This window comes from Homalodisca vitripennis, chromosome 4 (assembly GCF_021130785.1).
Source record: "Homalodisca vitripennis isolate AUS2020 chromosome 4, UT_GWSS_2.1, whole genome shotgun sequence".
NCBI classification, from domain to species: Eukaryota; Metazoa; Arthropoda; class Insecta; order Hemiptera; family Cicadellidae; genus Homalodisca; species Homalodisca vitripennis.
This window is the reverse complement of record NC_060210.1, coordinates 30,870,964-30,885,062: the sequence shown is the minus strand read 5'-3', so window position 1 is coordinate 30,885,062 and position 14,099 is coordinate 30,870,964.

Below are 14,099 nucleotides of genomic sequence, written 5' to 3'. Positions count from 1 at the left end.
TGATCGCTGGCACCAATGACCTGGCAGTGGGCAAGCAGCAAAATATCTACCGTCACCTAGAGACATACATCACGTCCCGATCAAAAGACACCAAGATCGTTCTAACCATCCTTCCACGCCGTCACGATCTGAAACCAAACCACCCTATCCACGATGAGACCGTGCTCGTGAATGCCTACATTGAAGAACTGGCATTCCGACACAACATCCGTGTCATAAACTTCAATGACATCGACCGTAGGAATTTCACGAGACACGTTCAGCATCTTTCAATGCGGGGCAAGAAACTACTGGCGAGGATGATTGTGGGCGGCCTCGTACTCTCGGGTTCTGCCTCTACAAGACTTGAGACGCGTTCACCACCACCACTCCTAGTGACTGCCCCAGCAGTGACCGTCTCTCCCCACATCTTGCCGACGCCTGCTGCTACCCACAAGGAATTCTGTTTTGCCCCTCGGCGGTCATCTGGTCTCCAGCTACTCACGTACGCGGAGGTGGTCAGAGTACCTTCTACACCGGGAGGTCCGGGACAGCCTGCGCCTCCACAGACACAACTGCATGATGCAAACATTAGTAGTATTTCACACCAAACTGTTTTTTTAGGGACTCCACTTGCCAACAACAGACTAAATTGACAGACACCTCTCCATCAAAACAAACAACCACTTCAAAATTTCTTAATCAAAACAATTCAGTCCGACTGCTTCACCAAAACGCCCAATCAGCGAGAAACAAACTGGAGGAACTGCAACTCATTTGTGAGGACGAAAAAACAGATATCCTCGTTGTGACCGAAAACGGTTTCACCGACAGAAACATTGCCCTCTGCAAAATTCCAAATTTCACTTTGGCCAACGCATTCTGTAGACAACTCTCCAAAGGAGGGGGTGTCGCCATTTTTATGAAGGAAAATTTTAAGTTCAACCTTTTTCCAGTCAAGGAAACAGTGGAAAAAGATTTTGAAGCAGTTGGAGTAAAAATTTATACAAAAAAGTCAAAATTAATCGTCGTTGGCGTTTATAGGTCTCCCAACGGGAACGAAGATGCTTTCATGTCAAAATTTGAAACATTGCTGACAGAATTGACTACCCAGCAACTGAACTTCGTTCTGATGGGTGATTTTAACATCGATGCGATGAACCAAACTCATCCGTCGACTAAACGCTTTGTCGATATGCTACAATGCTTTGGCTTGGAGTTGCTGGTCAAAAATCCAACGAGAGTGACGCCAACAACACAATCTGCTATCGACAATGTAATTTCAAATCTCCCAAATGTCGAAGTGTCCGTGATCAACACAGCAATCGCGGATCATTATGGCCAAGAGGCTATAATTACAGGACAACAAATCGAGAGGGAGCCCAAAATTAATAAAACAATAAGAGACATAAGGCCTAGCAACATTGCTCTCCTAAACGCCTCTCTTTTTAAAGAACAATGGCATTTTCTAAATTCAAGCCAAACTGTAGAACAGCAGTTCCAGGCATTCAATAATTGCCTAAATTTCCATCTAAATCTTTGCTGTCCTACAAAAACAATTAAAATATGTCAAAAAAAGACAAGAAATACTTGGATCACGAAAGGAATATTGGTTTCAAGAGATAAACTAAAATTCATTTCCGAAATTTATAGATCAGATTCAAATGAAAATTTCAAAATTTATTACCGAAACTACAAAAGAATTTACCGAAAAGTGATCCAAGCCGCGAAATCATATGATGTCTCAAAAAAAATTCTTTCTTCTAAAAATGTTTCTAAAACTGTTTGGGACATTATTAACAATAAAAATAAAGCTCACAAACAGATCAAAATTTAAATTGGAGATACCTTGGTGCAGGATGAAGCTGAGATCGCCCACGAGTTTAATAGATTTTTTGCGTCTGTTGCTTGTGGGCGAGGTCCTCGACCGTCAGAGCCCCAGGTTACTCACACGCGAAGACGTAGTCCAGTAGAATCAATGATACTGGCACCTGTACTTGAGGAAGAGTTGGAAAAAATTATTCAGCAGCTCCCGGCCAAAAAATCAACCGATCTAAATTTATTGTCTATGTGGATTTTGAAAGAATGTGCCAAGCATATTGTGAGCCCTCTGACTCAATTGGTAAATCTGTCTTTTCAAACAGGAGTTTTCCCCTCCCTCCTGAAAAATGCTAAAGTACACCCCATTTTCAAAAAAGATGAACCATGCTCCCTTAACAATTATCGGCCTGTCTCTATTTTGCCAACTGTGAGCAAGATTTTCGAAAAACTATTTTTGACAAGAATGCTTTGTTTTCTTAGCAAACACAACCAGCTCTCTGAAGACCAATTTGGCTTCAGAACGGGAAAATCGACGGTAGACGCGGTGGTGAGTCTGGTCGAAATGGTTGTTGAGGGGTTAGAGTGTCGGAATCCCACCATAAGTGTGTTTCTCGACTTATCCAAAGCATTCGACTGTGTTGACCATAATACACTTCTTGACAAACTTGAATCTCATGGCATTCGAGGTGTGCCCCTGCTATGGATTAAATCATTTCTAAGTCGTAGAACACAGACTGTCCAAATTACAAATCACCTTTCAAGTCCATTGGATTTGAGATATGGAGTTCCCCAAGGCTCCATCCTCAGTCCAATCCTTTTTCTGGTCTATGTCAATGACATCGAGTCATCACTTCTGTACGGGAATCTCGTGCAGTATGCTGATGACACGACTCTCTGTTTTAACGAAAAATCAAAAGAAGTTTTGGAACAAAAAGCTTTTGTTGACCTTAACAATTGCGTCCAACACTTTCATAGCCTCAACCTGACAACAAATTCCACAAAATCTAATTTTCTGAATTTCGCCCTGCGGTCAATGGACGTTGGGTGTGGACCTTCCGTCATGCTGGGAGACTCCACATTAGAAGAAGTTTACTCCTCCAAATTCCTTGGTATATACCTTGATCGAGGTTTGACATGGAATGTTCACATTGATTCAGTTTGTTCAAAATTAGCATCTGGCCTTTATGTTTTAAGATCTTTAGCCAAATACTGCCCAAGTCAGGTGCTGATGGCGGCGTATTACGGCCTGATTTACCCACATCTTTCCTACGGAGTGATTTTGTGGGGAGCTTGTTCAAACAATCAAATTTTGAGAGTTTTCAGGCTTCAAAAGAAAGCGATCAGAACAATCGCCAACATGAACTTCAGAGAGTCGTGCAGACCTGCTTTCAAAAAATTGCAGCTGTTGACTCTGCCATGTCTCTATATCTTGGAGGCAGTTTTATTCTGTAAGTCAAAATGTGCCCTGACTAGGGGCCGTGACGTGCATGAATATGAAACGAGAGGCAGAGATAACTACCGTACTGGGCGACACAGAACGGTGGTTTATGAACACCTGCCCTCGCAGGCAGGTGTCCGTTTCATCAACAGTTTGCCTGATTCCATGAAAAACGTACAAACGCCCAAGGCGTTAAAAACTCGTCTGAAGCGCTTTTTAGCATCTAAAGCATTCTATAGCGTCGACGAGTTTTTGAATTTTAGTTGGGAGACCTCCAATCTAGAAGACTGACACTGGCGTTGGCGGTGGAGAGAATTGGCGAGTAAGTGGTATGGATGAATGTAACGATTGTATGTCTGAATGTGGTATTGTGAACGAATGTAAAAATTTTAGATTTATTCGGTATGACCTTTGCCACACAATTGTATTATTATCAACGGCAATAAAAGACTTGACTTTGACTTTGAAGTTACATTTAATAATTGTTGTGGTTTTATTACATGATTTTGAAATTACTTTTTTTAAGTGCCGAGAAATGATTGGAACTAGCGTTTAAAATTATTAACAGTATTTGCAAACATTAACACGTTGTAAAAAACGGCTTCTAATTTATTCTACAAAATATTATGTAGCAGAATAAGAACATAAATTATAACGTGGTTGCAAAGTACATGGACTAATTTTATAAGAAACTAGTATACAACAATGGTCAACATATATCTTTACAACCCATAAAAATATTCCGATACAAAAAGTTAAGTTTCTCTAAAATACATCTCAATGATCCTGGTTAGGTTTTCTGAGCATGTAACAAAATTCTTACATTTTAATTTCTTTGTGAGAGAGTTGTTTCAATAATGTGAACAGAGTGAATACAAACATACAGACAAAATAATCTGCTAGCTGTCCATTGTGTAATTGTTGCACTGTTTGTTACCTCATCGTAAAGAAACTTCTCATTGAACATGCGTGGACTGGATAAACTTGCAATAAGTAAGTTTTAATACTGAAATATAGTAATTTTATTTTCACAATTTTGCTTGAAACTAGACGATTAATTCTAATAGTAAAATAAAAAAATAGAAATTATCTAAACAGATAAATGGTAACGAAAATAGATATGTATACAGTTGCTTACATTTATTTTAGCTCCTCTGGATACATGGCACAGTATTGCGAAGTTTGTAGTATACGTACAAATTGTATAAGTGAATTGTGTATAAGTATACATATATACAACTTAGTGTTAGAATTGTAATCTAAACATTATATAAATAACAGTATTCTCTTTCTCTCACTTTGTTTCAATAATGTTGTAACCGACGTAAGGTACGGTCATCACCATAACTATCTTGACGAGTTGAAATCGTGCAGTAACTGTCTAGTCAGTGGCACTAATTTCCTATAGCATTCACCGTTAGTTAGTGCAATATTGATGGGCAGCTGCATGAAATTACTTCTGAAATAACCCATTTAACAGTATGTGTCCCTCAACCTTCATTGTGGCTTCTACGTAACGTATTTTGTGTTACATTGTATTACTTGTATTAAGTACATTATGAATATATACACAATGTATAATATCGACCACTCCAGAAAATGCCCAGTGTAGAAGGAAGTTTTCTCGACGACCGTGGTGAGTGTGATGGATTGAACTCGGTGTCGAGATGACATCAGACATACATTTTGTTCTCAACTTCTTTCTATTCTACCTCGATTTGTGCTTACTGGTGAAGGCACGTTTCTTTTACAGCACAAACTATACAATATTAATAATGAAAGAGATATTATTATTTACAGAACCAATAACGCATACAATGCTTTAATTAGACTTATTAAGTTGTTTTGTATTTATTATATAATCAGTAGTTGTAAGATCAGTATTTATTTTATAATCGGTAGTAGTGGTTGTTAAAGTAAAAATTGTTTGACTTAATTACAAAAGAATATATAACAAGTATTGTTGCTGTAACTTTATCTAAACTAATCTTTGGTTCAGGACACTTAACTGTCTTAAACGACTTTCAAATGTTCTGTGACATTTTGATTTCGACTAGGAATGCACCAAGATGGACGGATGTCTAGAATACATTAAACTGGAAAAAGAGGCAAATACATTGAAAATTCTGTCTTAACTACTTAAACTGAATTAAAGTAGGTGTTATAGTGATATTAGGCACGAAACGACGGTATACCCAATGCAAAGTGAAACTTGTAGCTTGTGATGGTTTGGAAATTAATACGAGTACGTCACCAATATCAAATGTATAATAAAATGTTTCGAGCTAAGTACTCTCCTGTAATTCCTCAATTCAGAGTTTAGACACAATGACACATGATGTAATAAATAAACCAAGTTTATGTTTTCTTTAAAAAGAATATTAGGATGTAACAGCAAAATCCCGATGGCTTCTTTATAAAGAATACTACGGTGAACTAGCAATATCGGTTATACAAGTGCTATTACAGATATCTCTGCCACCAGATCGTATACCGCCGTCAGTCAATGTCAGTGCGGGTTCTGCCCCTTGAATTATTGAGAGTGATGTACAAATGGGCGATGATCTCTTTTTATCTCCTCCCATTCTATCCCCTCCATTCTAGCCACCCCTTTCTCTCTCTCTCTCTCTCTCTGTCCGTCCGTCTGTTTGTCACCTTACATGGGCTGGAGCACTTAGCATTTAACTGAAAGTTATTTGAACATAGAGGGCTGTAAGGTGTCATGCCTCCTCTTTTCAACAACTTGAGTAAATATCATACACTTCAAAATCTGAAACGAACATTGATGTTATAAAAGCTAACCAAGTATATCTGTATAAGCTTAGTCTACAGCTACTATTATAACTCTATGTGAAATGTACTACGCGATCTCATAAAACTATATATTCAGTTCAAAATATGTCTTGTAAAACTACATTGTTGGCATGAAAAGCTGAACTGTAAACATAAGCTTAGTCCATAACGTTGTAATGTCAATTATAGTTAATGAGCTCGATACATTTTATATTTTGATTTGAAACGCTTTGAAAATGCAACAATGTAATGTGAATAGTTATCCAAATAAACCAAGCATAATTGCACTTAATTGAGATTGTGAAGCAGATATAGATATCTGATTTATGAAAAGTTGAGTTTTGGTTGCGTGTTATTCAATTAGCTTTTCTCCGGACTAGAGTCGCTGTTGTAGTTTCACAACTTGGTTCCTACAACAGACTAAGTAGGAATGTAATTGTTTATGGTAAATTGCCAAATTATAACTTTTGTAACGGTTTATTAATAAAACAATGTGAAAATTATCATATTGTGTTTAATTGAAATGTAGTTCTATTTGAAGAATAATTATACACAAAATACTAACTTTTATTAAATAAAAAATGTACCGTCATTTTAATCTGTCAGGCAATACAAAAGTACAAAAATGTATATGAATATATTCTATTAGTATTTTATAATAAAATATTTAATAATCTTTTATTGAGTAATTAAAATTTTGTCCTTACAATATTTTAAGTTGAGCCGTATTTAATAATGCGTTATAACCAAACATCAGAAACGTGTACATTGCTTTCCGAGTTAAAGATACTAGTTTCACTTTTAGTGTCCTAAGTAAAGGCATTATCAGCATTGAGTCTAACTGACTATAATGCTTTTAGACTCTTGTAAGACATTAGTGTTTACTTTGCCATTTAAATTATTCTTCTATGATAACATTTATATTTTCTATATCCTACATTAATAATTTGTATCATACTTCTTTCACTACATTATCGTATCAAATGAGTAAAAGTCCTGCTATTTACTGAAATGTACCACGAAATTAAAATTAAACAAATAACATTATTTTTATTTCTTTATCATCAATTACATTTAGATAATCAAATAAATATTTATGGACTTTTAAAATAATATCCGACCTTTATGATCAGTAAATTGTATGTTACTATATTTACATGAAACGTGATTATCACATAAGTGTATATTGTTTAGAAATTAAGTTGCCAAGTACAACGTCCATTTGCATCAACAAACTTTATAGAAACTTTAAAGTGTCCTGGTTATTCCTTAAAAAGTTAGACCAGCTCCATAAAAGTTAAAAGTTTTTATGAAGTAAAATATTCTCCTGCTCGTATTAGTGTTTATAGTGGGATAAAACTTTACTCCATGTAATATATTAAATATCTATTTTACTTTTGTAAATTGTTATAAAAAAGTAAAATTGTCTGTATTCAAAACTTTACTCATTATTTCTGTTATATCTTTGATAAAAAGCTTATAATGGTCCACTTTTTTTATTACTGTAAAGATTTTTTCTGATATTTTGCGATGTGGAAATCACAACAATTAACAGGATATAATCTAAGGCTACATCTTCAAATGTTCTAAGACATAAATATAGCTGGATTTATTTTAAATCCTACATTAGAAAATCGCTCTTACTCACTTCGATTAGAATCATTTGTTATGGCCGATACCTAACAACTTTTCAAAAGTGGCAGGCAATAAAGTATCTTATGCTAGTTCTAAGGACTCATGAATTTTCTAGTGCAGTAGATTATATGTTGCCTTTTGTTTCTTACTTCCGTTTTTTACATTGCACTGTTCGAGATGAGCATTATCTGTTTGTAAGTACGTTAAAAGGACCTATCAAGAAGAAATGATCCTTGTTGTTGATGAGATAGAGAAGCCTGTTACGAGGAATGTGGTCTAGAGTACTTCGATATTAGCTTTATATTTAGTTATTACCGAAGCCACGTAAAACGTGATGGGGTACCCGTCATTCAGTCTACACATTAGATATTAATTAATAAAAACATTTATAATATGTAAAACTACATTACGAGACATATCTTTGCAAGTCTGGCCGTTCGGTTTTAATTGTTATTAATAACGTAAAGAATTCTCAATTAATATTCTAATACTAGTGTTATCGGAAGAAACTAATCTTCTATACTCATGCAAATTTTAAACGAATTCCTCAGATCTAAGTGCACTAAACAACAGTTTATTTGCCATAACCAAGGATTGCAATGATATATCTCGTTCTATAGTGTACTGTTGTTTATAGATTATAGATTTAAATTCAAGTTATCTCTTAATTATTTATATTATTTGGGCATCTGGTACGCAGACAACTTGGCTATGTATGTATATGTGAATCATTTTATATGCTCATGTAGTGCCAATAAGTTTAAATGATGAACTTAAATGAAGTCCTCAAGACCCTTATCAGATGATGAAAAAGAGATTTTAAATATTAATAAGTAAAATATGTTCACCACAGAGCTCTTTTTGAAAAACCATCTTGGGAAAACATTTTTAAGCACTCCCTGTAGTCATATTAATGCCTTAAATGCATTATATAAGTAACGACATGTAACAGGTTACTTATTAAATATTACGTCATCAAATTAGAATTAACCTTTTAATTTCCTTAATAAATATATACATCAAAATATGTCACCAAGATATGGAACAGTAAAATATTAAAGATTTGAAACTCTTACTTTATTGTAAAAAAATATGCCTTATGGGATTATTCTATTTAAATTGTCCGACGTACCTTGTTACTTTGGGTATACCCATAAAATACAATACAGTAGCCATCTCCTGTATTTTAAACTGCTACATATTCTGAATCAGAAAGTGCTATATACTGTATATCGTAGTAAGTATATCACTAGTAATAAAGTCTTATTCGAAACATATGTTCCCTTGTAATCAATTATTTAAGATCAAAACCTATAAAAAGTTAAGCTTTACTATTGTCACTAATAAAATTAAAATTTTCTTTTTAAATTGATAAACCAGAAGACAACTGCAACATTGTCGTATGAAGGAGACAATAAGCCGATGCTTGTATATCCGGCCCATTATGTCACAACCTTGAATATCTGAGAATTCTGTGAGTGACAGCTCTATTAGACCATTTAGAGCGGAAAATTGAGTCTTCAACGGTTTTAAATCCAGCTAACTGCCTTACTTCTGTAGTTGTCTTACGCTTGTCAGTTAATGATATCAAATTATATGGAACCACTATTCTGGTATTCAAACTATTTTTCGAATTTAAAACAATCAATGGTACCTAAATAATATTAATTTTAACATTATTTAACGAAGAAATTAAATTAAAGCTTTTCTTTAGATAGGCGTTGCTAGCGCTTAGTCAAATAGTAGAATCTCATTTTATATATCATCATCAAAAGATATAATAAAGTGAAAGAATAACTGAAACTTCTAACATGGGTCTGGTATTTTATCATAGTAGATAACTTTACCCTATAATCTGCAGAGAAATATTTCTGAGTCGTTTTCTTTAGAATATTTTTATTAGATCTTCCGTATCAAATAATTTTTTGTCAAAATTAATTTATGTAGTGAGAGTGGTGAGATAGGCAGTGTACCAAGTCTTAACAGGCTAATTTTAATATGTATGTTATATGTCAACTTTAAAAAGTAACAATTTAAAAATACGATACCTCTTGAACAGCCATATAAATACATATATTTATGTTTCATTCTTTATATACTTAATGAGGTGATTTTAATAGTTAGTGCACACGAGGAAGAAATATTTTAACGTATTGATATACGACTCTCGTAAATGATTTATATTTTAAAATGTAGATTTTATATTTGATTTAAGTTACAGTAAAGTATTTTTATGTCAAAGTGAAAGAAACTTTACAAAGTAGTTAATTGTATTACATTGCCTTTGAAAGTCGATCTTTATTTGCGTGTATACGAAGCACTCATAAAAGTTTCTCAATTATATTAATGTTACCCTCTATCCGCTTTAATACCAGGTATTTAATTCATTTATGATATTGCACGAACTTTTTTGTTCTGGTAGAAGGTGAATAATTAGTAATGTAAAAGTACTGTTAATTATTGAATTCGGTATTTGTCTTTCACTTAGTTTTCATTTCACACGAATCTGCTTGTTTATTTTATTATGTCTCTTAACGGGATTTATTGAAAAGTTTGCATACATTTTTCAATCGGGACTTTAATACACAAAATAAAATTTATTTATAAAATTGGCATACATATACGTGTATCTTTTAAACCTAAAAAAACTTTGCCAGAACATACTTATTGAAAATTCCTAAAAATTCTAAAACACTTGACAATGTTACTTTGTTGCTTCATTCAGAACTGAAATGCGAAGTAACTATAACTAATATATAACAATACCAGTTCTAAAATTTAAATATGTGCTGATTTGAAACCCATAGTTATAGAAGCACGTGAAAGAATACGTTTGTTTTTTTACAGCTTTCTGTTACACTTGCCAACTTTAATTACGCTCTAGGAAAGTTGTTCCAAATAAATGTAATGATATATTCGGGGCTGTAAAAATAACGGATTTATAATGTGAATCTGGCCAAAATAGGCACGTCAGTGGTATTTACACAAGATTGGGGGATATCTAACAAGGTCCAGACACTAAACATTTTTAGGTACTGTCGGTTCGTATTTGTAGTTATGTTCAAAAGGTTTTGGCTAATAATACTTTAAAATGATACTTTACATTAGATACTCGAGATTGTGGTTGGGCAAAAGTTATACACTTGTATAACTTGTACAACTCGTATGTACTTACATACGAGTACTGCCATAACAGCAATACAAGTAAACATATTTAGGATATCAAATTGTTATTAATTCCAACCAAACTACCATGCCACTTTGTTTTGTTCAGTAATCAGCCTTAGTCGGTAAACATTATGAAGATCATCACCGTCCCATGTTTAATAAATTGTTAGTTCAAAATGTCAAGACAGCTGTTGCTTAAGGTTTTCAAAGATTATATTTATACGTCAGTTGTTTAAGCATCTAAAAACAAAGATTAGAAATGGTTTTGAATTCTTTGGTCAGTTACCATACATTTTCTCAATGTATATTCTTTGGCAGGAAATAATGTTTGAGGTGTCGGATATACGAATTCTTATATGTAATTTTATTTGTTAACTGAAACGACCAGCTCGCTTTTAATCAGCACTTAAAACATTAATGACTCGGTTAGTGTATTTAAGTGGGGAGTGGCGCTCATTAAAATCATTATTACTATTCCGTTATCATTTGACGTAGTGAAATAAACATGGTATAAAGATGTTTATGAACATTTAAATTGTTATTGTTCCACAAGAGGAAGGTAAACTGGAGCTAAACTCATTATTCACAATTAATCAGCTTTTCTCACTAAAACTACATTATGTGTAGAAAACTCGGTTGCTCCGTCCTTATAGATGTATAAAACATCGTAGAGCACTTAATTGTGCATGTGCATCTAAAAAAGCAATCAGAATACCTCTTCACCTAGACTACGTAATATGTTATAGCATAGGTGTATATGATGTCAAAACGATGTAGAGTTCACTTTCAGCGTTTTCGTAGCCGAATTTTTTTGGACCTCCAGACGAACATGACTCTAGACTGCAGGAGTTATGTCTGTGACAGCGTCTGACTCTAGACTTCAGGAGTTATGTCTGTGACAGCGTCTGACTCTAGACTTCAGGAGTTATGTCTGTGACAGCGTCTGACTCTAGACTTCAGGAGTTATGTCTGTGACAGCGTCTGACTCCAGACGTTGCCTTAAGATGAAGATGAACTGGTGGTATACCTACTCAACATTCACATTAAATCTTCATATATAAGTAATATATTTTTCATTATACTTCTAAATTTTTGTTTTCTAGCTGCTACAGTTTACACATTTATCATGTAAACCACTTTGAAACCAATATAACATTTTTCTGAATGGTGTTTTAGAAATAGGTCCTAGACTAAATATTTAACAAAGTTTGGATATCTTTATTCACTTTAAAGATATGGCATTTTCCCTAAAACACATAAAGGCCGATAGAAAAATATTCAAGATTGGGCTATGATTTATGGTATTTCTTACTAATATTCACCACATAAAACAAGTGTTAAAGTTCGATAGAGTATAGTTTATATAGTAAATACGGATACTGTATATTAGCAATAATATTGATCAGAAAAACTATAATATGGTAAAAGATAATTTGATAACTACCTGGAGCGATTGTTAAATACAATCATGCGCCCTGAATGATTTTGTAAGCTATCTTTTCAATTAAAGGACTAAACCTGGTGGCTAATTATATTCTTTGGTGGAGTTTTTTTATTACACAATATAGAACTCTCAGTGAAATTAATTTAATTGTTAGACTTTAATATTCTAACATTTGTATCTGCTTGGTATGACCCAATACCAAGCAAAATTAAAGTGCTTCATAAGGTCTCTAAGTAGAAAGTACTTCCGTGCTTATAACTATTTATAAAAATAAGTAATTTATAAGCAAGTTAGTTAAATATAAGTAATTTTTATATAAGTTAGTTACACATTACGTACGTTACGAGTAGAAAACTCGGTTGCATCGTCGTGATTCGGGATCGTATCTAAAACATCGTAGACTTTACTTCTTCAACTAAATTACAATGAATACAATGGCTTGGTAACCTAACCTCTATTGCAGCATAGGGTGTCTGTGATGTCTCCTGACACTCTAAAATGTATTTCAGAAGCATTCACTGTAATTTTTGAAGGCCTTTAATTAAATATCCTTCAAAGGGATTCGGAAATATAATAAAACAAAGTGGAAATGGATATGAACGGTAGCAACATACGCCGTGAATCATGTCAAATTCATAATTATTATATCAAATTGAAAAGTAGCGGTCCTGGCCTAACGTGTTCTGTATTTGGTTAGATTGGTTGTTATTAAAATAATTTCATGAAATAGAATTGATTGGAAATGTTCTATAAAAAATATAGTGGTTAACTTAAACCTAATTAATGTTTAACATAAAAAAATTGAGCAATGTTTCAAATTAAAGAAATGTATCAAAATTTTCTAAACATTATGACAGGTAAGAATTTTTTACAGTAACATGTAGTAAAGTCATCAATTCACATTGAAAACATAACTTCTATTAAAACAAAGTTTAAAGTAATATTTGGTTTAGCTTTTTAACGTTTTTAGATTAAAAATATTTATTTGTGTCATATGTGTATTTATAAAGAATCTAAATGTTCCTTAGAGGTTTGATTTTCAATTTTATATATGCTGTGTTTGTGAAATATGATGAATTGTTATTAAAGTTTTATCGTCTGTTTATATTTATCTGTTACAATGTAATTACTAATTTAGTTTTCTTGTTACTGGCATGTATTGCAGTATTGTAGGTTCTATGTTTCTTTCAGATAATAGCAATTCAATTTACATTAACTTGGATTAATTTTTCTGCTGCATTCATGTAAACATAGTACATTCATGTGTGTTTCTTTGATCTTGAGTGAAATCTAAACACCGTCCTGTAAAAATTTAAAAAGTCTGAAAATAACTACCAGTAAAATTATTTTATTAAGCTGCCGAATGAAGGGGCTTGTCCTGAAAATTAAAGAGGAGATCCTTAAGTGGGGCAGTAAAGCGGCAGAATAACATTAACTGGATGGGAGGACTTTATCAAGGATTCTTTTTAGTGGAACTAATTAAATATACTTCTATATCCTCGAGATATAAAATAAAGGTATGAACTTAGATTTTTATATGAAAGCGTCAATAATCCCTCGAGCTTTCTGGCAACATTTTATTTTACTTACCACAGTATTAACCTTATAGTTAAATTTTACACACAGTATCACTCTGGAACTACCGTACGTTTAGAGATGAATAAAATATTGAATGTATTGCAGTAATATTAACGTAACATCCGCACATAAGTTAAAATAATAATCCTCCCACTTTAAAATATTTTATCTGTAGACATTTATGATGACGATCTGTAAAGTTATTTAATCATAAGAACGGCTGTTTTTTTTCACTTTATTATG